A 24,776-nucleotide genomic window follows, 5' to 3' on the forward strand; every position below is an offset into this window, starting at 1 on the left:
CCAACTTAGGAGGCTCTTCTAAACAAGGGATTAATGTAGACTCAAAATCTAGTAATGGTTCGAACCTAGCTTTCCATTTATCAGTATCTAACATAGGAATAGAATCCAACATAGCATTCACTTGTTCAATGTTGCTATATTCGTCGAAATCCATGCTAAAGTGGGATAGACAACTCTCTAATGGATCTTCTGATGTGATATTTGGTAATGACTCCTGAACTAAGGTTCCTATCATGTTCACCTCTTCAATGCACGTGTCATCTAGCTCAGAATGTAGCTTATTGACATTAAAAATATTTAACTCAATAGTCATATTACCAAAATATAGATTCATAATACCATTTCGACAGTTTATGATCGCATTAGACGTAGCTAAAAATGGGCGACCTAAAATCACAGGTATTTGGTTCTCTGGGTCAGGGACAGGTTGGGTATCTAAGACCACGAAATCCACAGGATAAATAAACTTGTCGACCTCAATAAGAACATATTCTATCACACCACGAGGAATCTTGACAGACCTATCAGCTAACTGCAATGTTATCTTGGTAGGTTTCAATTCACCGATCCCTAGCTTTAAGTACACATGGTATGGGAGTAAGTTCACACTGGCTCCTAAGTCAAGTAAAGCTTTGTGTACACTGTGTTTTCCTATCATATAAGCATTGGTAGGCGCACCTGGGTCTTTATATTTAGGAGTTGTGGGGTTCTGAATGATCGAACTTACATGACTAGCTAAAAAGGATTTTTTAGGGACACTAAGCTTTCGCTTTCGCGTACACATATCCTTAAGAAACTTGGCATAAGCTGGAAGTTTCCTAATTGCTTCTAGTAACGGAAGGTTTATGGTAACTTTCCTAAAAACCTCCATTATGTCATTAAAGTTGGATTCACTCTTTGTTGGTACTAATAGCTGTGGAAATGGGTCTCTAGGCATAAAATAGGGCCTCTCAGGAACCGAATTGACATTATCAGAAACTTTATCAGTCTCCTCGGCTATGGTTGGTCCTGAGGGGTGAACTATAGTATGCTCACTATAGAGCACGGTTACCTGATTGTCTACTACTCTACCACTCCTAAGGGTTCTAACAGCATTCAATTGATTCGATGGTTTTGCACCTACTTCATGAACTCCTCTAGGATTGGGATTAGTCTGACTAGGGAACCTTCCATTATCTCTCTCACTTAAGGTCTTAGCTATTTGGCCGACTTGAAGCTCTAACTTAGCAAGAGTCTGAGCATTAGTTTGAAAGTTCTGCTTGGTTTCCTGTTGAAAACTAACTTGACTCTTTAATAACATGTCCTGGCTCTGTGCTAACATATCCTGGCTCTTTCTTAATATACTAAGAGATTCCTCTAAGCTCGTTATTCTATTCTCTGAAGAGTTCTGAAACTGACCTGAAGATTATCTGAACCAAAACCTGTGGGAGCATTATAATTACTAAACTGACCTTGACTCTGGCCTTAGACCACGAAAGGTTCGGATGGTTTCTCCAACCAGGATTATAGGTTTCTGAATATGGGTTAAACTTCTGACGGTTATCGAATCTAGTGTTATTATAGAGAGCATTGGCTTGCTCTTCATTATTCCGGCCTTCCCAAAAAGGCTCTAATCTACCACTAGTGTGACCAACTTCTAAAGCTTCTAACCTTTTCGCTATAGCAGCAATTTTGGCATCTGATTCAAAGTTTCCTTCTACCCTATTAATGTTTCCTTTGCCTAGAAGAATTGTTTTCCGGGGTCCCCTATTACTTTCCCATTGTTGGGTCTTTTCGGCGATTTCATGCAAATATGTCATCGCATCATCAACTGTTTGGTTTTCAAACCCACCTGTACACATAGATTCTACTGTGGTTGTAGTGGGATAATCTAAACCCTCATAAAGGATCTGAACTAACCTAACCTTTTATAAACCATGATGAGGACATTGGGCTAATAGATCATTGAACCTTTCCAAATACCTATACAAGGATTCTCCCTCCTGTTGAGAAAATGTGCAGATTTGCGTCCTAATAGACGATGTTTTGTGCCTAGGGAAAAACTTGTTCAAAAAGGCAGATGTAAGTCGTTCATACGTTTCAATTGATCCGGAAGCCAAACTATATAGCCACGATTTGGCTTTATCTTTCAAGGAAAAGGGGAATAACCTGAGTTTCAAAGCATCATCATCAAGGTTTCTAATTTTTAGGGTACTACAAATTTCCTCAAAGTCCCTAACATGGAAATAGGGGTTTTCATTTTCTCTCCCTAAAAATATTGGGAGCAACTGTAAGGTTCCAGGCTTAAGTTCATAATTTGCTTCAGTTTCAGATAACCTGATACACGAAGGACGAGTAGTCCTAGTAGGGTTCAACAAAGCTTTCAAAGTTGCCATTTCTGGCACTATTGGAATATCAGGGATTTTCTCCTCAAACGGACGTCCAAAAACGGAATCTTTAAGAATCAGGCTTTCTAAATTGAGGTAATCGAGACGCTTAGAACTATTAGGTTTCTCTTTAACAAATCTACCTAGGGCGTCTCTTTTACGTTCATGCATGCAAAAGAATAAGGTGGGGAATTTTATGCAATCACAAAACAAGGCTGACTCAACCAAATCAAACCTATTGATTTCTAGAAAACAAAAAGCATGATGGCTCCGCTTAGATTGTTTCTAGACCAGCTTCTATTCTTTCGAAAAGGAACTCGTTACAATCTGAGCAAACCCCTCTGGAATCAATCCGATTCAAAATAAGTTGAATCGAGGCGAGGGAAGCTCAGTGGAGCTTTGATACCCAAGGCCTCACCGGTTACAAGGCGGCGCAGTCACGCATTCAACTCACCAAAACCTTCAAGAACTTCGAAGTATGATCAAAAGAGTAACCAATACTTTCCGAACGACTTTCCTATTAAGCTCGTTACCCTATAGGTCTCGTTCTAGTCAAAATTTTAGGCTTAGGTTTGCGTTTGGTTTCGTTTCCCTAAGCGGGCAAGAAGAGAACGGTGATGAAATCTGAACCCTTATCTTGTATGGCCAGTTCTTGCCCTTTACTAGGAAATTAAAACAACCTTTTTCAAGTCCTCAGCATATATGCAAACGAAGGAATACAGTAAACCCGCTGACAGGGGATTCGCGGGTGTTTCGAAAAACTTACCCCCCGTACCAGACGGGCGAAGAACCGCTGAAGTCGACTCGGGCCACGACTCCTATGTCATGTACGAACCCGAGGGGCCGAGGTGATATCGTAATCACCGTCTTTCCCTGCACACAGTTTGTATTTAAACTAACCCTTCCTTAGAGTTTAAAAATAATAATGTCCAAAGTTTAATGTCCAAGTGTCCAAAAAGAAAAGAAAAAATAACAAAAATAACAAACCCTAATACAGTTCTCTCTTCTTTTTTTTTAATAATAAAGAAAAATAACTAAAAAGAAATTGTCTTCTTTTCTGTTCTTTTCGCTTTAATCTTTCGCTCCAAGTCTTTATGCTTTAAGATCCAATCTTTACGAAATCACCAAACTTCTTGGCTCAATTCTCTTTATGATCCAAAACCTGTAGACAAAAGATAAATACCCAAAAACGTAAAAAAAGAACAAAAATAATAAAAACCTAAAAAATAAAAGAAAAATAAGTCTAAAACCATAAAAGCAAATCCGCGTCGGCGGCGCAAAAAATTGATGTGATTTGTAGATAGTGGTAAAAGTGGTTCGATTCTCAGACTTGTGAAGAATAAAATATAGACTTAAATTCTAAAACTAAAATAGAAAACAAACTAAAAATTGTAGCAAACTCAACCAAAGATGCTATCAATATTAAAAGAACACTGGGGTTAAGATTCCACTATTTTCCAAGTTCAAAGTGATTTAATCCCAATATTTATATTTATGCAATTTTCTCGTTCAATTTGATTCTAACTATTGCAATAAGTAGATTCTCAAAATAACAAGTGTAAATCCGAAGCATAGAACATCAAATACCTAGGTCCAAGTATGATCTATCAAAAGAAATAACAATTGCTTAACAAGAATCATTCAAACAATTTTCAACCAAGGAAAATAATCATAAAATAATTGCAAATAAATAAATAAAATAGAATATACCACTTCTTGTTGGAAAAATAGCTTCCTCTATCGCCTCAGCAATGGGGTTTAGCTCCTCATATTAATCACTTGCTCAAAATATTTGTTTATGGTTCAAAATTTGATTAAAATATGAAAAACTATAACACTGATTGTTTGCAACGGTGTAGTGGCGTTGCAAAAACAATGGAAGACTGTTACAAAGAAATCACTGTAGCATCGTTACGAATTTGAGACGATGTTCTTATTTGCAACGCTTGTTCTTCAGCAGCAGCAGCAGAAACACGGTTTTTCCTGCAACTTGATCTCCTCAGCTCTGTAGTGTTAGAAACTTATCTGCGACTGCTCCAATGACTTCGTAACCTTCCCTGGAACTCGAACACACCTTTTATACTGCTCAGAAACCTAAAAATAGCGATTAATTCTCTCTTTTTCTTTTCGTGCAAGCCACGGCAATAATCTCTGCCAACTTCCTTACGCGTTTCTAAGACTTCCAAATCATCCGAAACTCTTCTTTAGATAGAATCTCACCTTAGGAAACAATATCACGCCTTTAGTCTCCCTGAAATTCCTAAAATAATTCCATACAGTTTCCTTTTACAAGTCAACCTCTGTTTTCTTCTTCTGGATTATTCAGCCCAATTTGATCGATTAAATCACCCATACCAGGCCTGTTTAGTTATATCACGTCTAGCCCAACAAAAATCCGAGGTTGAATCTCCCTAAAACTTCTCAAAATTTTGATTTCTTAAACTGCAGGCTCGCTGGTTTTGTTTCCCGCCAAAACCAGAGTTCAAATGATGAGGATGACCTCCCCCTATCATGTGCTGGTCTCCCTTTAGCAGCTGCCTGGAAATGGATTCCCCTTAGTAATTGGTTACCCCTTATCCATTTGAGGGGTCCGAATAGCAAGTGTCCTCCGGGGGTGCCCCGCGCAACTTTTCGAGCAGATTTTTCCAAAAATGTTTATTGGCCAAAAACACCTACACACACATAAAATACCATAATAAGTACAAAAATGAGCACTATTAATGTGTCTATCAGTAGCAACTCTTAGTTGTGGGTGAGATCAGCTAAGGGAATCAAGTGTGCAGTATCTTGCTGGGATCAGAGGCGTAGGGAGTACAACTGTACCTTGGATCAGTGGGAGACTGATTGGGGTTCAACTACAGTCCAGTCCGAAGTTAGCTTGGAGTAGGCTAGTGTCTGTAGCGGCTTAATACAGTGTGTGTTCAATCTGGACTAAGTCCCGGGGTTTTTATGCATTTGCGGTTTCCTCGTTAACAAATTTTTTGGTGTCTGTGTTATTTCAATTTCCGCATTATATTGTTTTATCTTTATAATTGAAATAATACAGGTTGTGCGTTAGATCATCAATTAGAGTAATCCAACCTTTGGTTGTTGATTGTCATTGATTGATCTTCGGATATTGGTCTTTGGTACCATCCGAGTTATTCCTTGTATTTGATTAGGACTCGTTGATTTCTATTAGCTTGAGTAATATCAAAAACAAGAGAGAGATATTAACTCCTTGAGATACTTTTATCTAGATTGAGTCTGACTGTCTAGTTAATTCTCTAAAAAGTATTTCGAAGTTAGTCCATACAGATTGCTAAGCGAAATATTGGGTGTTGTTGTTAGACCCCCGCTTTTTCAATTGGTATCATAGCAGGAAAACACCTTCAAGACCTTACAAGTCTGTGTTTGTAGCAATCTGAGTCTGAGGACAGAATCTCTTACGCATACCAAAATGCCTCCTAAAGCTTTCAACTATGTCAAGTGTCTCGGAAATATCTCAAAGGATTATTCCTTAGTTGATTCTTCCGAATCCCGAGGTAGGAAGACTGTCTCATCTTGTGTCGACCACTCTTCCTCCAATGAGACATTGGACACAATGGCAAAAAGCTGAAATGGAGCTCACCAGAATTTCAAAAAATTCTACTGAGTTTGTTGATCTTCAGAATCATGATCAACTCATCGATGAATTTGAAAAGTGTATTGATCGAGAACGTGTACTCTATAACATCATAGAGTCATTCTCTAAGGATATTGATAAACTTCTTCAAGAAAATAATCTACAGCGCGAAAAGATTTGTGATCTTGAAAAAATTATCAAAGAAGGCTCAATTAGAGAAAAACGTTTGATCAAGACGCATTCATCTGATCTTGACAGATTTCGTGTTGAGAAAGAGAAGCTAGAAGCATCACTCTCACTAGCCCATGAACAGTATATGACCTTGGAAAAGGAAAACTCTGTCTTAAGGAAAAATCCTTCTGTTCCAACTGTTCCTCTTGACATACAGTACATGAAGAAATATCCTCCAAAAGAAGATTGTGTCGAGAAAAGTTTATATAACTTACAATCTTCTCACAGGGCTGAAAAATGAAAATAGATGGCAACTGTTGCGTCTTCTCCACGAACCTGTACTTTATGTGGAAAAGGAAATCACTATGTTATCCGTTGTTTTTTCAGGAAGAATCAAATTTCTAAACTTCATAATTTTCTTCTTTCCACTGTTAATGGAGTAAATAGTCAAACGACTAATGCAGTGAACCTCTTGCTCACAGGAAACCAGTCATCTTATAAAAAAAATCTCTTTCCTAGAAATCATTACAGGACTTTGGTGTATTCCAGTGGTATAAATTCTTGTGCTACTAATAAAAGCATGTCCTTTGCTTATAAGAGCAACTCTGATAAATCTAAGTCTAGAATATGGAGACCCATTTCGGGATATCCCCTAGAATCAATCTCTAGAGGTCCTAGACTTTATAATCAGAAAGGTTCTTCTCCTATGCTTCTGGGGAGGGATGTGAAATATTTCCCTAAATTTGGAAACTTCCAAGAGAAGACAAGAAATTCTAAGATCAGATATCCTGGTGGAAATCACAACTATTCTCTCAGAACCTATGGTGAGACTATGTCTCCCTCTGCTATCTAGTAGCAGAAAGTTCCATTCTTGTATCTAACTTGAGAGATACAAGGATGATGTTTGAGAAATTCTCAAGTATTTAGATGACTTTCATCAGTTTTTATGTTGATATCTTATGTAAGTTTCTAGTATTTCTTTCTTTCATCACTGTAATCTCTTGGGGATGGAGACTTTTTGAAAACAACACAGTGTGCAGTGTTCTTGGTTGGGTCCATTTATTTTGGCATTGGCTTTGTCCACGAGCGTCCATATCTCCTCAAGGAACTCTAGGGTTTCTATCTAGGATGTACACGTGTACATATATATATCTTATGTGTGCATTCATTATTCTTCAGAAAAGAACTCGATGGAAACTGTTACCAAAAAAGAAGTTAACCCTATTGTAGAGGATGACCTCAAAGGAAGTATTTCTGGTCAACAGTTTATTCTAAAGAAGATGCTTGAAAGGAAAGAGTACACCTCTTGGATTGGAGAATCTTTCAAGGATTTAATTCTCGTTCAGAATGAAGTAAAGAACGAACTTGCTAACCTTCAAATGCAGATAAACAACTTATTGATGGACATGCAAAGATCCTTGGTACTCAGAATATCTTGATCAGGAATCAGAAGAAAGTTATTCTTGACTGCGCTAAGGCTCGACATTTTGCTCGCATTGTTGATCGAAAAACTAACGTTCTAACTCATGAACATGGTGTCTCTATGGTCAACAAGATCAAGTATATCAGTGATTCCTATTTCAATGGACCATTCCAAAGGTATGAGATCATCAAGGAAAACTGAGGTTATTTTTGTTGCCTAGTATGTCTTCTTTTCGGTTTAGTTGGAAGAATAAATAGTGCTCGAATAGAAATGATTGTGACTACACATAGATATTATTTTTCATCTTCTTATTCTTTTTTAGTTTTTTTTTTGGTTTAAAGAATTCTAAAAATATTTGGAGGATGATGTTTTTACAGTATTTAATCTTTATGGTTTGTTATATTGCAACTTGTTATGGGATATTGGTGTTTATGTCCGTGAACTATGTTTGTCCCATACCTTGTCAAAAGTAAAGTCGTTTATGATCGATATTCATGTATTGGTGTTTATGGGTGAAAATCGTTTCTTCCGATTTTGGTAATTCCAGTAAGTGAGTGAGAAACAGATCTAAACCCTAAACAAAAGTACTGCACGGGAGTACTTCAGATTCGAGAGATAAATCTGTACAACTCCAGCCTAAACCAATAAATGGTCGTTCCAGATTTGCTTCGGTCACAAAGAGGAGGAGAAGGGTTGGTTTAGGGAGGGAAGCGAAGAGAGTGTTGAGACCAGAACAGTTCTGGAAGAGTATTACTTGACTTGTATCAGAAGGTGAAAGCTTTTGGGAAAGCTAGCAAAGTTGTCTTTCTGAGTATTGTATTTCTCCTGACCAAAAACTTGTTGTCTTGGTGGAAATAGGTAAGACCTATTTATACAAGTCTAAGTGAAACATACTCTGGCCTCGTAAGAAAAAGAAACGGATGAGTTAAATGGGAAGAGGTGGTAACGCCTGGTATTGATGGAATTTTAGACGCCTGGTATTGATGGAATTTGATGGAATTGATGTTCCATAATGAAAGAGAGTTTCACCATTACTTCCTGCATTTACTAACCGTTTGATTCATAATACAATGTCTTGAAACGGGCATTTGTGTATGCCGCACGCTGTAAACCGCCAAACCAAAACCCTAAAGAGCATCCCCCAGTTTGTGACATGTATTGATGTCTCGAGTGTTTTCGTGGAAATGCGTAGCATGTCGATGGTGTTTGATAAGTTGAGCTTGAGAGATGTGTCGGCTCAAGGGCGACCTTCGACGGTCGAGATTTTGCATCTTAAGAGAAATCGTGGCCTTTGATGTAGGCGTGGCATGCCAAAGTGCAAGGGTTGCATGACATGTGCTAGTGGCTTGTGCGGAATTCCTTGGCTGTAGGTTGCACATCGAGTGCAAGTGGTAATGCCAAAATGCAAGTGTTGCATGGTATGTGCCAATGGCGCGCGTAGCGGCTTTGGCCCTAGGTTTGCACGACTTGGCATGCTAGGTTGCAAGGGTCGCTTGGCATGTGCCAATGGCGCGTGTGGCGGCTTGGCCATAGGTTTGCACGGCTTGGCATGCTAGGTCGCAAGCGTCGCTTGGCAAGTGCCGATCGCGCGTGTGGAGGCTTGGCCCTAGGTTTGCACGGCTTGGCATGCTAGGTCGCAAGCGTCGCTTGGCATGTGCCAATGGCGCGTGTGGCGGCTTGGCCCTAGGTTTGCACGGCTTGGCATGCTAGGTCGCAAGCGTCGCTTGGCATGTGCCAATGGCGCGTGTGGCGTCTTGGCCCTAGGTTTGCACGGCTTGGCATGGTAGGTCGCAAGCGTCGCTTGGCATGTACTAATGGCGCGTGTGGCGGCTTGGCCCTAGGTTTGCACGGCTTGGCATGCTAGGTTGCAAGCGTCGCTTGGCATGTGCCAATAGCGCGTGTGGCAGCTTGGCCCTAGGTTTGCACGGCTTGGCATGCTAGGTCGCAAGCGTGGCTTGACATGTGCCAATGGCGCGTGTGGCGGCTTGGCCCTAGGTTTGCACGGCTTGGCATGCTAGGTCGCAAGCGTCGCTTGGCATGTGCCAATGGCGCGTGTGGCGACTTGGCCCTAGGTTTGGACGGCTTGGCATGCTAGGTCGCAAGCGTCGCTTGGCATGTGCCAATGGCGCGTGTGGCAGCTTGGCCTTAGGTTTGCACGGCTTGGCATGCTAGGTCGCAAGCGTCTCTTGGAATTGCGAATGGCGTGTATGGAGGCTTGGCCCTAGGTTTGCACGGCTTGGCATGCTAGGTCGCAAGCTTCGCTTGGCATGTGCCAATGGCGCGTGTGGCGGCTTGGCGCTAGGTTTTCACGGCTTCGCATGCTAGGTCGCAAGCATCGCTTGGCATGTGTCGATGGCGCGTGTTGCGGGTTGGCCCTAGGTTTGCACGGCTTGGCATGCTAGGTCGCATGCGTCGCTTGGCATGTGCCAATGGCGCGTGTGGCGCAATGATTGTGCAGCTCGAATTTGGAACTGTTTCCGTGAAGCGCAATGATTGTGCGGCTTGGTTTTGGCATGGTTTCCATGATGCGCAATGATTGTGCGGTTTTGGTTTTGGCTTAGTTGCCATGATGCGCAGCGATTGTGCGGCTTTGGTTTTGGCATAGTTGCCATGATGCGCAGCGATTGTGCGGCTTTGGTTTTCGCATAGTTGTCATGATGCGCAGCGATTGTGCGGCTTTGGTTTTGGCATAGTTGCCATGATGCGCAGCGATTGTGCGGCTTTGGTTTTGGCATAGTTGCCATGATGCGCAGCGATTGTGCGGCTTAGGGTTTTGTGTGTCGAAACCCTAGTTTAGCATTTGAAAAAAGATACCCTGGTAATTTTTTACATAAGTGCATTAAATGTTCTAATAAATGTGTATAGCGTCATCGGTGACGTCATGCTATGGTAAGGTTTTACGATTTTACCCATTGTCTAAAAACCACCATCAACATTAAGTCCCCTGCTTAGCTTGGAACAGGGGCCTTGTTGCAAGGTAAGCATAAGATGGTGACAGACGGGTATATAACTGAGACAGTAAGTCGTGAAAGAGGGCTAAGGAGACTTGTCTGACATTTTTCGAGATGTAAGTAGAATTCGCAATCCTTACATCTGGTAGCTTTGTATAAATCCCAGTCGTTTATATGTCTTTGTGGCCAGGCTTTGGAGCGGGAGGCGAAGATGCTAGTATAGACTGGGTATGAAAGGGACTTGTCAGTATTAATGAGCCTGGAATGGGCGCGGGCCGTTTGGCAGAGCATGGCGTTGGAAAGCATGGTGTTGGAAAGCATGGTGTAGCGCGGATTGGCCGTTTGCGCGGATTGGTAGCTGGCGCGGATTGGGAAGCTGGCGCGGATTGGTAGCTGGCGCGGATTGGGAAGCTGGCGCGGATGGAGTGCTTGGTGGGACCGGTGCTAGCAAGGAGGGTGCGTGCGTTTTTGGAAGTGGCCAAGCTTGCTATTGCGGGCCCGGCTGCCTTTCTCCACGCACGACTTTGGAAAGGTAATGCTTTCCCTATTCGAAGTCCCCTCAATTATCACACATATACATATAAAAAGGGTGTTCTCCTTTTATCTTGCACCTTTGCTCTTCCGTACCTTCGTGTTAGCGGCAGAGTGACAAGGAGAGTCAGCATTCCAGATATGTCTTCCGATGCTTCTTATTTAACTCTTTATATATTTTTGTGTGCCAGTACGAAAACTCTAGCTGTATATACGTTTCGTATGAACCCATAGAAAATACTGTTCTTCCATGTCCTCGTAGAATCGAGTCATAAGTGTGGTTCTTATGAACCCATAGACTTTTCATCATGAATACTGCGGCAGTATGTTTATGAAAACCTAGTTTCTTAGGGTTTTCTTTTGTTTTGGTGTGGCTATGTGTGGGTGATAATTTCTTCTCGTCTTCCCCTGTTGGTGCAGATATCTTGTTACCAAAGCACCATAAGAAACTCCGACAAGATGTCACCTGAACAAAGTCTTGCTTCACCAAAAGACGTTGGTAGCTCCAAACCAAACACGGATGATGACTTCTTCGCAAAACCCCTTGCCGCAGCCCGGAAAAATCATCTAAATTTCGTGACAATTCTCTTGACCGGTTCGGAGGATGAAAGGAGGACCCGTTCAGTCCGACCAGAGAGCATAATACGGTTTTGTCTTCATAAAGGGGTGTACTCTGCTTCCCATATTGATTTCAGAATGTGTCAAAGCCTGTTGTGCTCCTTTGATAAATGGATTGAGTTTATGGTGAGCCATGATCATATAAGTGCTAATTTGACTCAAGCACAGATCATTGACGATGTTAGGGCTTCCGCAAATCTTCAAATTAGGAAGAACATCCCTGGTTTAGTTGCTTTTATCTCCAGATGGTTCCCGGATACTCATACAGTCGTATGCAGGTGGGGTGAAATGACCTTCTCCCTAGAAAGCGTGGCCCTTCTGCTGAATCTTCCCGTAACAGGAAACCTTAATATCCAATTATTAGAAGATGAAGAAAAGATGCGAGCTGATTTTGTTGCGAAGTCGAAATATTTCGTTCGAAAAGAGAACGAAAAGTGTTTCTACGGCTGGTGGGTGTCCCAATGGTTCCCGGATGAGCTGGAACCGAGTCAAAACAGTAGTACACTTTATGTTGCGGCATTCTTGGCTCTATGGTTGTCTAGGGACGTTTTCGATGACGGTTCCGGCAAGAAAGAGATAAGACAAGAGCTTCTGGAAATTGTCGTAAGGTTAGCGAGAGGTGAAGTTCTTCCTATTGGTAGCCTGTTCCTTGGTTCTCTGTATACGTATTTGGATCACTTGGTTGCGGATATGCGTGTTTCGAACGGTTTTATGAAAGTAGACTCGTATTTCCATGTTGTTTTCCTTCAACCGTGGTTATGGGAGCATTTCGAGAAGTATGCTCCGAAACCGTTACCTTCGATTCCCGCGAGCTGGGGTGGCTCCAGAATACTCCGATGGGTGAACAGGCGCCCAAGAGCTGGCTTGAACTTGGTTGGCTTCCTTGATAAGTTGCATGAAATCGGTTTTCGCCCGTGGGTCCCGGTGCATGCGTCCGTAGTTCAGGTTAACACCTTTGCTTCCGCTCTGAATATGGCTTTGCTTTTCGAAGATAACCTGAGTGTTGGTGAAGATTTTTTTATGCAGAGTTGCATGCCCAGTTATATGCCGTCTTTCTTTAGGGGATCGTTCCAAGTAGATTCTTATAATATTGATCGTTTTGCTCGTCACATGGGTTTCGACCATGGGGTCCCTCTTGCTTGTCAGCCGGTTGTTCCTAAGAATTCGTTGCTTGTTGCTCTTAATGCCAGCGTTCTTGAACCGAGTACACGTCTACCCTTCTTGCCTTCGAAAATAGTTCCTTCGACGACTTTCAAGTATAGTGAGTTCTGGAAAGATGAGTTCCTTACTATCTGGGGTTTTGTGAACCATATGGTGGCGAATGCCCGTTGTAGACCCACTCCTGAGGTTTTGGCAAAGCATCCAATGTTGAGAAATCCTCCCGCAACTAAGCGACAATCGCCCGGTAATGTGGACAGTCCCCAGGTAAAGGAACAGAGGACGAAGAACCATGCTGGTGGATTCCGGTCGGTTTTGACAGACCCGGCGACTCCCGTGTCTTTCAACTCCTTCAATATTCAGGTAGGTGTTTCCTCTTTGCTGGTTCAACTAAAACGTGTAGATTTTTATTTCGTTTCTGAATATTTGCATCTTGTTTCCACCAGGGTTTCGGTAGTGTTAACGCCTTTACTGCACTTGATCGTCGTCAGGAGACAACAACTCTTTCAAAAGTGGTCGGCAGTGTTGAGCCCTCTCGTGATAGGGAAGAGTCATAGAAAGAGAAGAGTTCAGAAGATGAAGGCAGTTCTTCTGACAGCGGCACTGGATCTTCTTCGGGAAGTGGTTTGGTAAGTCTCGCACACGTTTTCTTCCTTCTCTTCTTATTTTTTTCCGAAGAAAAACGTCTAACTCAAGATTGCAGGAAGGGTCTAATTCTGGAGACAATTATGAGATAGAGGTTCGTGAAGATTTGCCTCAAGTTTTGACTGCTACTGGCGCCTTGGAGATGGACGTTGATCAAATGAAGAGCATGAACACGACTCGAACAGCGGAGGATGTTCTGATGACCGTTAATGAAAGCGTGGGAGAGAACCCTTCGCCAGTCGTGGGTCTGGTTGCAGGTGCCCCTTTCGATCCCCCGTACTTGGTTCCTTACCCAGTTCATGTGCTGGTCGGTGGCGTCGGTGTGCTAGCTAAGTACGAGGTGTTGTATACCAAGATCTGGGAAAGACATGGACACATTGCCACGCCCAGGAAGATCATCAGTCGATTCTCACTGGTCAAGCGTGTGGAAGAAATCCTGTCTTCAGTCAAGGACATGTGCGAGGTGACTGTCCATACTGTTTCTGAGGACGTCATCACTAGTTGGAAGTATCATCATGATATGTGTGTAGAGAACGAGTTCAACGTTCCATGGTTCATTAAGGGCTTCGCGGAGATCCAGAAATTGAAAACCGCAGTAGTCGAAAGTTTTTCTGCGGATGAAATTGCCAGCAGGAGGCAGAAATCGAAGAACTTTCCAAGACGTTGACTCTGAAAAGAGCGGCTCTCGAAGATGCAAGGGTGGCCTTCTCCAAGAAGAGCATACCCCTGTTGGAAAACTTTCCCTGAATGTTTCTCTGTCTTTTTTCAAACTTTCGCTTAGGTTTTTTTTTTTTTTTTTGAAAGGCACACAGGGTATCTGGTTTGAAGTTTGAATAATTTTTGATAGACGGTTGGTATTTTTTGAGAATACCGGATTATTTTTGAAATGAATGGTTTTAATAGTATTGTTCTGATTATAACTTGCGGATATTGATTTCGTGAAAGCGTGTGCCGATAGTTAGCATAAGATGAAATAGGATGATGGTTTTATCGAGAACCTAAAAGAATAAATCGTATATTCCATCCAGTCTAGACTTACTCAGTTTTCTGGGTCTTCTGATGAAAACAAGATCCTTCCCGTGTAAAACCGGCTTTGTATGTAGTATTGTCGTGACTGCGGAAAGTCCCCAGTCGCTTTGGAGCTTCCTGTGAAGTCCCTAGCCATTTCTTTGCGGATCACGGCTGGTAACCAGGTTGTCTGGTAATCGAGTTATAGATCCAGAAAAAATCGCTTGTTTTCGCCGTCCTGAGGTCTGGATCGAAGTATGAGATCGAGGATTGAAAACTGACATTCTAACCGAAAGATCAATCTCCCACTGTGGTCTCCAATTGTTTATGGGTGAAAATCGTTTCTGCCGATTTTGGTAATTTCGGTAAGTGAGTGAGAAACAAATCTAAACCCTAAACAAATGTACTGCACGGGAGTACTTTAGATTCGAGAGATCAATCTGTACAACTCCGGCCAAAACTAAGAAATGGTCGTTCAGGATTTGCTTCGGTCACAAAGAGGAAGAGAAGGGATGGTTTAGGGAGGGAAGCGAAGAGAGTGTTGAGACCAGAACAGTTCTGGAAGAGTATTACTTGACGTGTATCAAAAGGGGAAAGATTTTGGGAAAGCTAGCAAAGTTGCCTTTCTGAGTATTGTATTTCTCCTGACCAAAAACTTGTTGTCTTGGTGGAAATAGGTAAGACCTATTTATACAAGTCTAAGTGAAACGTACTCTGGCCTTGTAAGAAAAAAAACGGATTAGTTAAATGGGAAGAGGTGGTAACGCCTGGTATTGATGGAATTTGATGGAATTGATGTTCCATAATGAAAGAGCGTTTCACCATTACTTCCTGCATTGACTAACTGTTTTATTCTTAATACACTGTCTTGAAACGGGCATTTGTGTATGCCGCACGTTGTAAACCGCCAAACCAAAACCCTAAAGAGCATCCCCCAGTTTGTGACATGTATTGATGTCTCGAGTGTTTTCGTGGAAAATGTGTAGCATGTCGCTGGTGTTTGATAAGTTGAGCTTGAGAGATGTGTCGGCTCAGTGGCGACCTTCGACGGTCGAGATTTTGCATCTTAAGAGAAATCGTGGCCTTTGATGTAGGTGCGGCATGCCAAAGTGCAAGGGTTGCACGGCATGTGCCAATGGCTTGTGCGATATGCCTTGGATGTAGGTTGCACATAGGGTGCAAGTGGTAATGCCAAAATGCAAGTGTTGCATGGCATATGCCAATGGCGCGCGTAGCGGCTTTGGGCCTAGGTTTGCACGGCTTGGCATGCTAGGTTGCAAGGGTCGCTTGGCATGTGCCAATGGCGCGTGTGACGGCTTGGCACTAGGTTTTCACGGCTTGGCATGCTAGGTTGCAAGCGTCGCTTGGCATGTGCCAATGGCGCGTGTGGCGGCTTGGCCCTAGGTTTGCACGGCTTGGGATGCTAGGTCGCAAGCGTCGGTTGGCATGTTACAATGGCACGTGTGGCGGCTTGGCCCTAGGTTTGCACGGATTGGCATGCTAGGTCGCAAGCGTCACTTGGTATGTGTAAATGGCGCGTGTGGCGGCTTGGCCTTAGGTTTGCACGGATTGGCATGCTAGGTCGCAAGCGTCGCTTGGCATGTGCCAATGGCGCGTGTAGCAGCTTTGCCCTAGGTTTGCACGGCTTGGCATGCTAGGTCGCAAGCGTCGCTTGGCATGTGCCAATGGCGCGTGTGGCAACTTGGGCCTAGGTTTGCACGGCTTGGGATGTTAGGTCGCAAGCGTCGCTTGGCATGTGCCAATGGCGCGTGTGGCAGCTTGCGCGTGTGGCGGCTTGGCATGCTAGGTCGCAAGCGTAGATTGACATGTGCCAATGCGCGTGTGGCGGCTTGGCCCTAGGTTTACACGGCTTGGCATGCTAGGTCGCAAGCGTCGCTTGGCATGTGCCAATAGCGTGTGTGGAACAATGATTGTGCAGCTCCAATTTGATACGGTTGTCGTGAAGCGCAATGATTGTGCGGCTTGGTTTTGGCATGGTTGCCATGATGCGGAGCGATTCTGTGGATTTGGTTTTGGCATAGTTGCCATGATGCGCAGCGATTGTGCGGCTTTGGTTTTGGCATAGTTGCCATGATGTGCAGCGATTGTGCGGCTTAGGGTTTTGTGTGTCGAAACCCTAGTTTAGCATTTGAAAAAGATACCCTGGTAATTTTTTACATAAATGCATTAAATTTTCTAATAAATGTGTTTAGCGTCACCTGTGACGTCATGCTATGCGTAAGGTTTATGATTTTACCCCTTGTCTAAAAACCACCATCAACAATTCGTTAAAGAATGAATGGACTTTTGACAATTACAAAAGTTAAGCATATATTGTCAATCTTTGACAGAAGATAGGTTAAAATCTTTTGTTTGCAAGGAGTATGTCTATTGAATGTCGTTATGCGAATAGTGATGGAAGATAAAATGAATCCTTGTGTATTCCACAGTTTTGATCTTTATTGATCCATATTTTATGTAATACTGTGAGGCTCCGTAATGTGTCTTACGTTGAGCACTAAACAACCAAGTTGATTATTTTTTATTGGCTTTGTTGTTGCTCCGTAAGGTACTATATGTCGAGCATTACGAACTAAATTAATCATCTTGTTTGGTTATTTAGTTATTACTCAATAAGTTTTTCTTGTGTTGAGTATATGAACGGTTAAGCTAATCATTCCTTATGGTTAAACTTAGTCGGAGCTCCGTAAGTTTACTTATGTTGAGAATAATCAATTAAGTTGATCACTTTTTGTGTTTAATTTGGTTGCGTATTCCGATTAAATTATTCATGGGTTTACTTGTGATTAATTTGATTGAATTTTTGGATATAAAAATCATTCTTATGGTTTGAGTGTCCAATAAAAATCCTTATTTTCTTTTGAAATTAAGGTCGCTCGTTGTTGTTCTCTCGGGAATGACATCAAATGGGTGAGTTCTTTTGAACTTGTGCTTAATGGTCATATCTTGAGGGGTGTGCGGTTGTGGAATTTTAGAGGGGTTATCTTGTATCTTTAAACTCCTTGATGATTGCATTTAGCTTCGGCTTTATGATTGCATCTAAATTAGTTGGTATGTATTTTTTCTTTTAGTCATGAAATGTCTCTTACGAAAATTTCATTATGATCCCGTTCTTGTACCTTTGCCAATTTTATTGACAAAAAGGGGGAGAATTAATATGTAGTTCACACTACAAATACATATGGTTTTCGGATCATTGTGTAAGGGGGAGTGGTTTCCATGTGAGATGGAGTATTGACTAAGGGGGAGTGATACATATCACCATAATATTATTGTTGAAGTTGTGATACAATTGAACTTTGAAACTGTGTAATAATACTATGATACTGTATAACAATGATCGAGAATTATGCTTTCTCATTGTTATAGCTACGGATCTTCAACAACGGTGATGCTCAACTTATAACCTTTGGAATCATTGGAGTACTTGGAAATGACGAAGATTTCGAGGAACGTTGAAGATTAGACATGTGGAATAGGAGCTAATAAAGTTTCATTATCTTTTTTGTATTCCATATGTATTGATGGTTTTGTCATTAAAATTGACAAAGGGGGATATTGTTAGAGCATTGCTCGGTCGAACTCGCATGTGTTGTTATCTCAAGCATGTTTGTCAATGTTAGTTATCAAAACTATAAGTCTTGATTTCTAGTCTACTATAACTAAGTCTCGGACTAGGATAGAAAGTGTATCTGAGCTCAAGGACTTCATGGCGATTCATCATACAAGAAGAAGAACTACTCAAGGAACCAGTGGAACTTCTCGACAAAAAGGTATGTGAAGACTTGAACTTATCTATCACTCAAAAGTCTATCTATTTTATCTCCTACTTCTTGAGACAAAAAGTCGTAAGCTATATATAGACTTTGATTATACACAGTTGGTATTTCAAGCCGAGTATACCTCTCCTATCTATATCTCGAAATATGTGTTGGTAAGCATTTTGCTTCGACCAAGTTTATCTTTACCTAGTGACGAAAGTCATGATATGTTTCAATCACTTTGAAAATTGCTTTGATGAAGAATGTTTCAATGATTGGAATGAGATTTTAGATTACATAACCAATATGGACATAAGCACTATTGTGGAAACACATTTATGTATAAGTCATATTCCTTGAACCAAAGTTTGCGAACTTTGTTGATCAAGAGAACCGGAAGAATGGCGTGAGCCAAGTCCGCGAACTGCCGAAGTTCTCAAACCCTGGAATTTCTGTTGGAGTTGACAAACTATTGCGTGAAGCTAAGTCCGCGAACCCAGTCCGCGATCCGGCAAAGTTCTCATCCTGAGAATTTCTGCCGGAGTTTGTAAACTCTGCCCGGTAACTTAAGTCCGCGAACTAAGTCTGAACTTAAGAAGGTTATATATCTGAAGATGATTTCTGAACTTAAACTTAAAAAGACTAAGGAATGCAGTTTGCAAACCGTGGCTATAAAAGTTCATGAACCGATTCGAGTGAATCAAATCATCTTTGCTTCAATTGTGTCTTGTGTAGTTACTTAAGAATTCTTTGCAATTGAACAACTCTCTAACTAGTTCATTTGAGTCATGTGAACTAGTTATGGTGAAGAATAACATGGTTGATATGAAATGCTCATATGGCTAACCTTTTGGTTAACTATTATTGAACCAACAAGTGCATACGTTTGGGTACGGTTAACAAACCTAGAAGCGTGCATTTCAATTGTGTGTAACAAGCTAAGTTTTTGATCTAACGGTTGAGAAATATTATCTTGAATCTAAATCAGGTTTTCATCTAACGGTGGATATTGATTGCTTTGTTACCAAGTGTTTGAGGGTGAAAACGGTTTCTGCTGATTTTGGTAATTTCGGGTGTGTGGGTGAGAAACGAGTTTAAACCCTAAACAATGTATTGCAAGGGAGTACTTTATATTCGAGAGATTAATCTGTACAAATCCGGCCTAAACCAAGAAATGGTCGTTCCAGACTTGCTTCGGTCACAAAGTGAAGGAGAAGGGTTGGTTTTGGGGAGGGAAGCGAAGAGAGTGTTGAGACTAGAATAGTTGATACTAGAAGAGTAGTTGTTTCACGACTTGTATCATAAAGTGGGAAGCTAACATATGGAAAGCTAGAAAATGTTTTCTGAGTGTTGTATGCTCCTGACCTGAACTTGTTTTTCGGTGGAAATAGGTAATGCCTATTTATACAAGTCGAAGTGAAACGTACTCTGGTCTCATTAAGAAATGGAAAACGGGTGAGTAAATGGGAGGAGGTGGTAACGGGTAACGCATGGAATTGATGTTCCATAAAAGAAAGTGTTTCACCATTACTCCCTGTATATACTAACCGCCTCATCCTTATGACACTTTCTTATAACGGGCGTAGCGTACGCCGCATGCTGTAAACCGCCAAACCAATACCCAATGAGAATCCTCCAGTTTGTGACATGCGTTGATGTCTCGAGTGTTTTCATGGAAAACATGTAGCACGTTGTTGTTGTCTAGCAAGTTGAGCTTGGGAGACTTGCTGGCTCGATAGTGACCTTCGACGATCGAGCTTTTGCATCTTAAGAGGAAAGGTAGTCGTTGATTATTGCAACCCTTCGTTTAGTAGCCAGTGACATGAAAGCATGATCAGTATGGCTTTCATATGGCCTAGTTTAGGCGCGGCAAAAAGTTAAGGTTTTGGCTTTGTTTAGGCGCGACCAAACTAGGGCCAAAGGTTGCCATGCGTTAGCTGGTAACCTTGGACGGCTAAGATCTGCACCTTAGATGAAAGAGTGGTCGTTGATTATTGCAGGCCTTCGTTTTGGTAGCCGCATAGGGAAGGCCGACATGGTATGACGCGGCAAGGTGGTTGGCATGCCATTGGCACATGTGGCATGGCATGCCTTGGCGCGGTTTGGCATGGCCAAAACTAGGGTTTTGGGCCAAAGGTTACCATGCGTTGTTTGGCGACCTTGACGGCTAGGATTTGCATCTAGGATTGAAGGGTGGACGTTGATCGTCGCACGCCTTCGTTTTGGTAGCCGCATAGGGAAGGTCGGCATGGTATGGCACGACAAGGTGGTTGGCATGCCATTGGAACATGTGGCATAACATGCCTTGGCGCGGTTTGGGAGTGGCCAAAACTAGGGTTTTGGGCCAAAGGTTACCATGCGTTGTTTGGCGTCCTTGGACGGCTAGGATTTGCATCTAGTATTAAAGGGTGGTCGTTGATCGTCGCACACCTTCGTTTTGGTAGCCGCATAGGGAAGGTCGGCACAGTAGTGCGGCTGGCACGGTTGGCATGCCTTGGCGCGGTAGCATGAGAATTAGGGTTTGGCATAGATGATGTCAGTCAATGTTAAGGGTTCTGCCGTGGAACATGACCCGTGTGAAAAAAAGGTACCCCAGTAATTCTTACGTAGGCATGTTGATCGATTCAATAAATGTGCTAATGGTCATAGTGACGTCATGTCAGATGTGCGGTTTTACGATTTTAACCTTAAGTTAAAAACCACTATCAACATTAAGTCCCCTGCTTAGCTCGGAACATGAGATTTGTTGCGAGGTAAGCATAAGATGGTGACGGGCAAGGACAAAATCGAAATGATAAGGCATGGAAAGACGGTCAAGAAGGTCCGACTAACCTTTTTCGAGAGGTAAGGAGAGTTCATGGTCCTCGTGTTTGGAGGCCTTGCATAGATTTTACTTGTGGTGTTGCTGGCTAGACCGTGAAGTGGTGAAATGTATATTGTCGGCTTGGAATGGGATCCGCAGGCGTTGGTCGGCTTGGAATGGGAGCCGCAGGCGTCGGTCGGCTTGGAATGGGATTCGTAGGCGTCGGTCGGCTTGGAATGGGAGCCGCAGGAGTCGGTCGGCTTGGAATGGGAGCCGCACGGTTGGTCGGCTTGGAATGGGATCCGCAGGCGTCGGTCGGCTTGGAATGGGAGCCGCATCTGTCGGTCGGCTTGGAATGGGAGCCGCACGCGTCGGTCGGCTTGGAATGGGAGCCGCAGGCGTTGGTCGGCTTGGAATGGGAGCCGCAGGCGTTAGTCGGCTTGGAATGGGAGGAAACTGGCTTCGATCCGCAGAATGATGGAAACTGTCTTCAGTCAGCGGAATGGTGTAAACTGGTTTCAGAACTTCGGCTACCAAACGATGGTGATGACGCTGGAACTTCGGTTATCAAATGGTAGTGATGGCTCCTGGCAACTTTGTCTAAATTAGGGTTTGGCATGCCAAAACCCTAATTAGCGCCCCTTACTAGAATCGTTGTAAAATTCTCGTACGAACTCGGATTTTGACGGTCCGCCCCTCCATCTGACCGGATAAGAATTTCCTATCTCCCACGAGGAAATATTTAGGTTTTGAGCTCGTTTAGGAGGTGAAAACGTCCCTACAGTGTAACTCAGGAAGAATTCAGGAGGGATGTTGCGGGCCCGGGGTAACATAGTCGCGCCGAGTCATCTATTCCCGTTCATGGATTAAGAAGGAAACTTTATTCTGTGCAAACTCTAGAAACTCCGTCCGTATGAAAAGAGATATTGACCTTCTTCTTTTTTTCTTTCGCTCGTCTGGATCCGTGCTTTCGTCTGCAGTGTCTCTCCAGTGGATTCCAAAATTTACCAAACTCCATTGCATTCTTGGGACGAATGGATGTGGTTGCGTTGTCAGTCCATCCTTGATTTTAGGTTGTTCAGTGCCTGGACCTTCTAATCACGATGACAGTATGTTGTGGATGCTTGTATGGTCGAAATCTTCCGGAGCCACTAGATGAAATAGATAAGTTGGGAGACGTTTCGTTACCGACGTGCTGCTATCAAGTCTTCAAGGACTTTGTTCCAAGTGACATCCTTCGAACCATCTTCTGAATCTTGGACTATTGTATGGAATGATATGCGGTGAGAAGTCCCCAGTTATATTTCTGTTAGATCCGATGGCACGGTCGAACATGTGGATGTATCTCTGTGGCGTGCTTTTGGAGTCTTCGATGCACATGTACGGCTTTGTGTTGAGAAATTCCTGTGGCTCGTAAAACTTCGACAGTGATGATGTTGAAATCAAAAATAACCTGGTTGAGGGGAGTGAAAGCGTCACATGCTGGTAGTCCCCATGTGTGGCCTACTTTCATTGCATCGTCTTGACTCCACGTCCACGGGGTTCGATACAAGCTTATTGTATTCTTTTGGATGTGACGCTGGGATGCTCAGAATATCACATGGACGAAATATTCTGGATAGCGAAGAGGTAGAAATGAGAGAGCTATGTTGTTTATCGTGGCTTCCTCTATTTCTTAAAGAAAATGTTTCAGCCGCGATTCTGGAGTTATCTCATGAGTTTTTGATGGTCGTCGAGTGCGATGAGCAGTCCCCAATTGCATTTTTCTTTAGTTTCTGAAGTTGTTTTTCTCTAAGTAGGCTTGGGGTCCCCCGCGGCCTCGTAAAGTGTTGAAGGCGTCTTCTAGACGGAGAGGTGATGATATTCTTGCGATGTACCCTTGAAGAGTAGATGATCTTGTTGTGGCTATGGCCTTTTGGTTGACTGCATCTTCTGAGCTTTGACAGTGAAGGGATTCTGTGTATATCCTCCGTCCCCAAGTATGGTTCACCTGTTTTCATCTTTGTAGTGATTGTTGTTGTGGTGAAGCTCTGGCTGGTATCAACAAATGAGTGGTAACAGTTCTTGGTAGAAGATGTAATCGGAAGAGACTACATTGCCGTGGTAACAAAGTAGGTTGGCTGGAATTGTATGGGCATCCATGGAAGTAAAAGGATTGGCTGGATGCGTAAGCGAGCAAACTGTCAATGCTCATGAGTTATGGCTGCGATCATGATCCTTGACATGGGGAGAGTGGTGGTACAACCCTTTACATGAAGGAGTGGCGGCCCCCGGTACGATCCTTGGAAGGAGGAATAGGCATTGAGGCGGCTTCGGATCTTGGAGAGGATGTTGAAACTTAAGAAGCCAAACGCTGAAGCTTCAGCTTTGATCCTGGAGCAGCTTATGGAGAGAACGCTGAAGCGGAGCGGCTGCTGAAGTGAACGTTGAAGCGGAGCCGCTGCTGGAGGACGTTGAAGCGGAGAGGCTGCGTCAATCAGTGTGTTGTCAAACTGGACACCCTTCAAGTGAAGAGTGGTTAGGAGTCCCCAGTTCTATCTATCGTATTTTCCAAGAGAGGTAGGGGTTTGGGAACGACTTCTTGGCTGGAAATAGTTGTTTTCCTGACACAACGCGGTTGAGGGCTGCAAATATGTCTTGACGTTGCGCCTTGGTGAGATATAAAATCTCTCATAAATGTTCCACCATAGACTGCACAATTTTGTGGGCGAAGTCCTACGAAATCATGCATCTCCTGACAGGAAGAGAGTCTTTGTGAACTCAGGGGGTTGCTGATCTCCTTGCCTAGATTTTGGAGAAGTCGTTCCTGATCTATACGTGTGATGAAATTGGATTGTTGATTCCCTTCTACTGAGCGTTAAAGAGCAACGCTGGAAGGATGCAAGCTGCTGGCGCTGGGAAGATGCAAGCTGCTGGCGCTGGGAAGATGCAAGATGTCAGCGGTGGAAGAGATACAAGATGCTGGCGCTGGAAAGATGAAAGTTTTTAGCGCTGGATGGATGCAAGCCGTCAGCGCTGGAAGGGATGCAAGCTGCTGGCGCTGGAAAAATGCAAGTTATTAGCGCTAGATGGATGTAAGCCGTCAGCGCGTGAAGGGATGCAAGCTGCTGACGCTGGAAAGATGCAAGATGTTAGCGCTAGATCGGCTTGGAATGGGCGCTGGCTTGGCGTGGACGCTGGCTTGGCGTGGACGCTGGCTTGGCTTGGCGCGGTAGCAATAAAGTGGGAAAGCATATTCCAGGTATTTACTCCAGCGTTTCTCTTTCAATTTGTTTTCTTGTTTTTCTTGTGTTGGTGCAAACCCTAGCCATAGGTATGCCTTCCATAAATCTGTAGAAATATTGTTCTTCTGAACTGGTGTAAACCCTAGTCGTAGGTATGCCTTTCATAAACTTGTAGAAATAATTCATCATAAACAATTCCTCTTCGAATATCACCGTGTTAACGTCGGCTACCTCATGAATAGTGACGGGTAATCATTATTATGCAAAGTGGGTACGTACAGGTAGGTGACTAATTCCACGAAGAACCGGGCGTTAGGGTTTTACTTTTTTTTTTGTAAGTCAAACAAAGCGCCTGTTTTATGGTTTGATTTTCTGTATTTTTGGGTTGATAGACAAGTGCTACCTATGAGGGTTTTGGATTATTATTCGGGATAAACTATTTTAGGATCATGTCGTTTTTGGTTATGATTGTAACTGACACAAACATCCCAG

General features: G+C 43.0%; 1 pseudogene; it reads left to right on the top strand.

The window, feature by feature from the left end:
* The first annotated feature begins 1,911 nt into the window (after positions 1–1,911).
* On the top strand, positions 1,912–2,011 carry LOC113284830 (annotated as a pseudogene).
* Positions 2,012–24,776: the final 22,765 nt, after the last annotated feature.

The sequence above is a fragment of the Papaver somniferum genome, chromosome 5 (genome assembly GCF_003573695.1).
Source record: "Papaver somniferum cultivar HN1 chromosome 5, ASM357369v1, whole genome shotgun sequence".
NCBI lineage: Eukaryota > Viridiplantae > Streptophyta > Magnoliopsida > Ranunculales > Papaveraceae > Papaver > Papaver somniferum.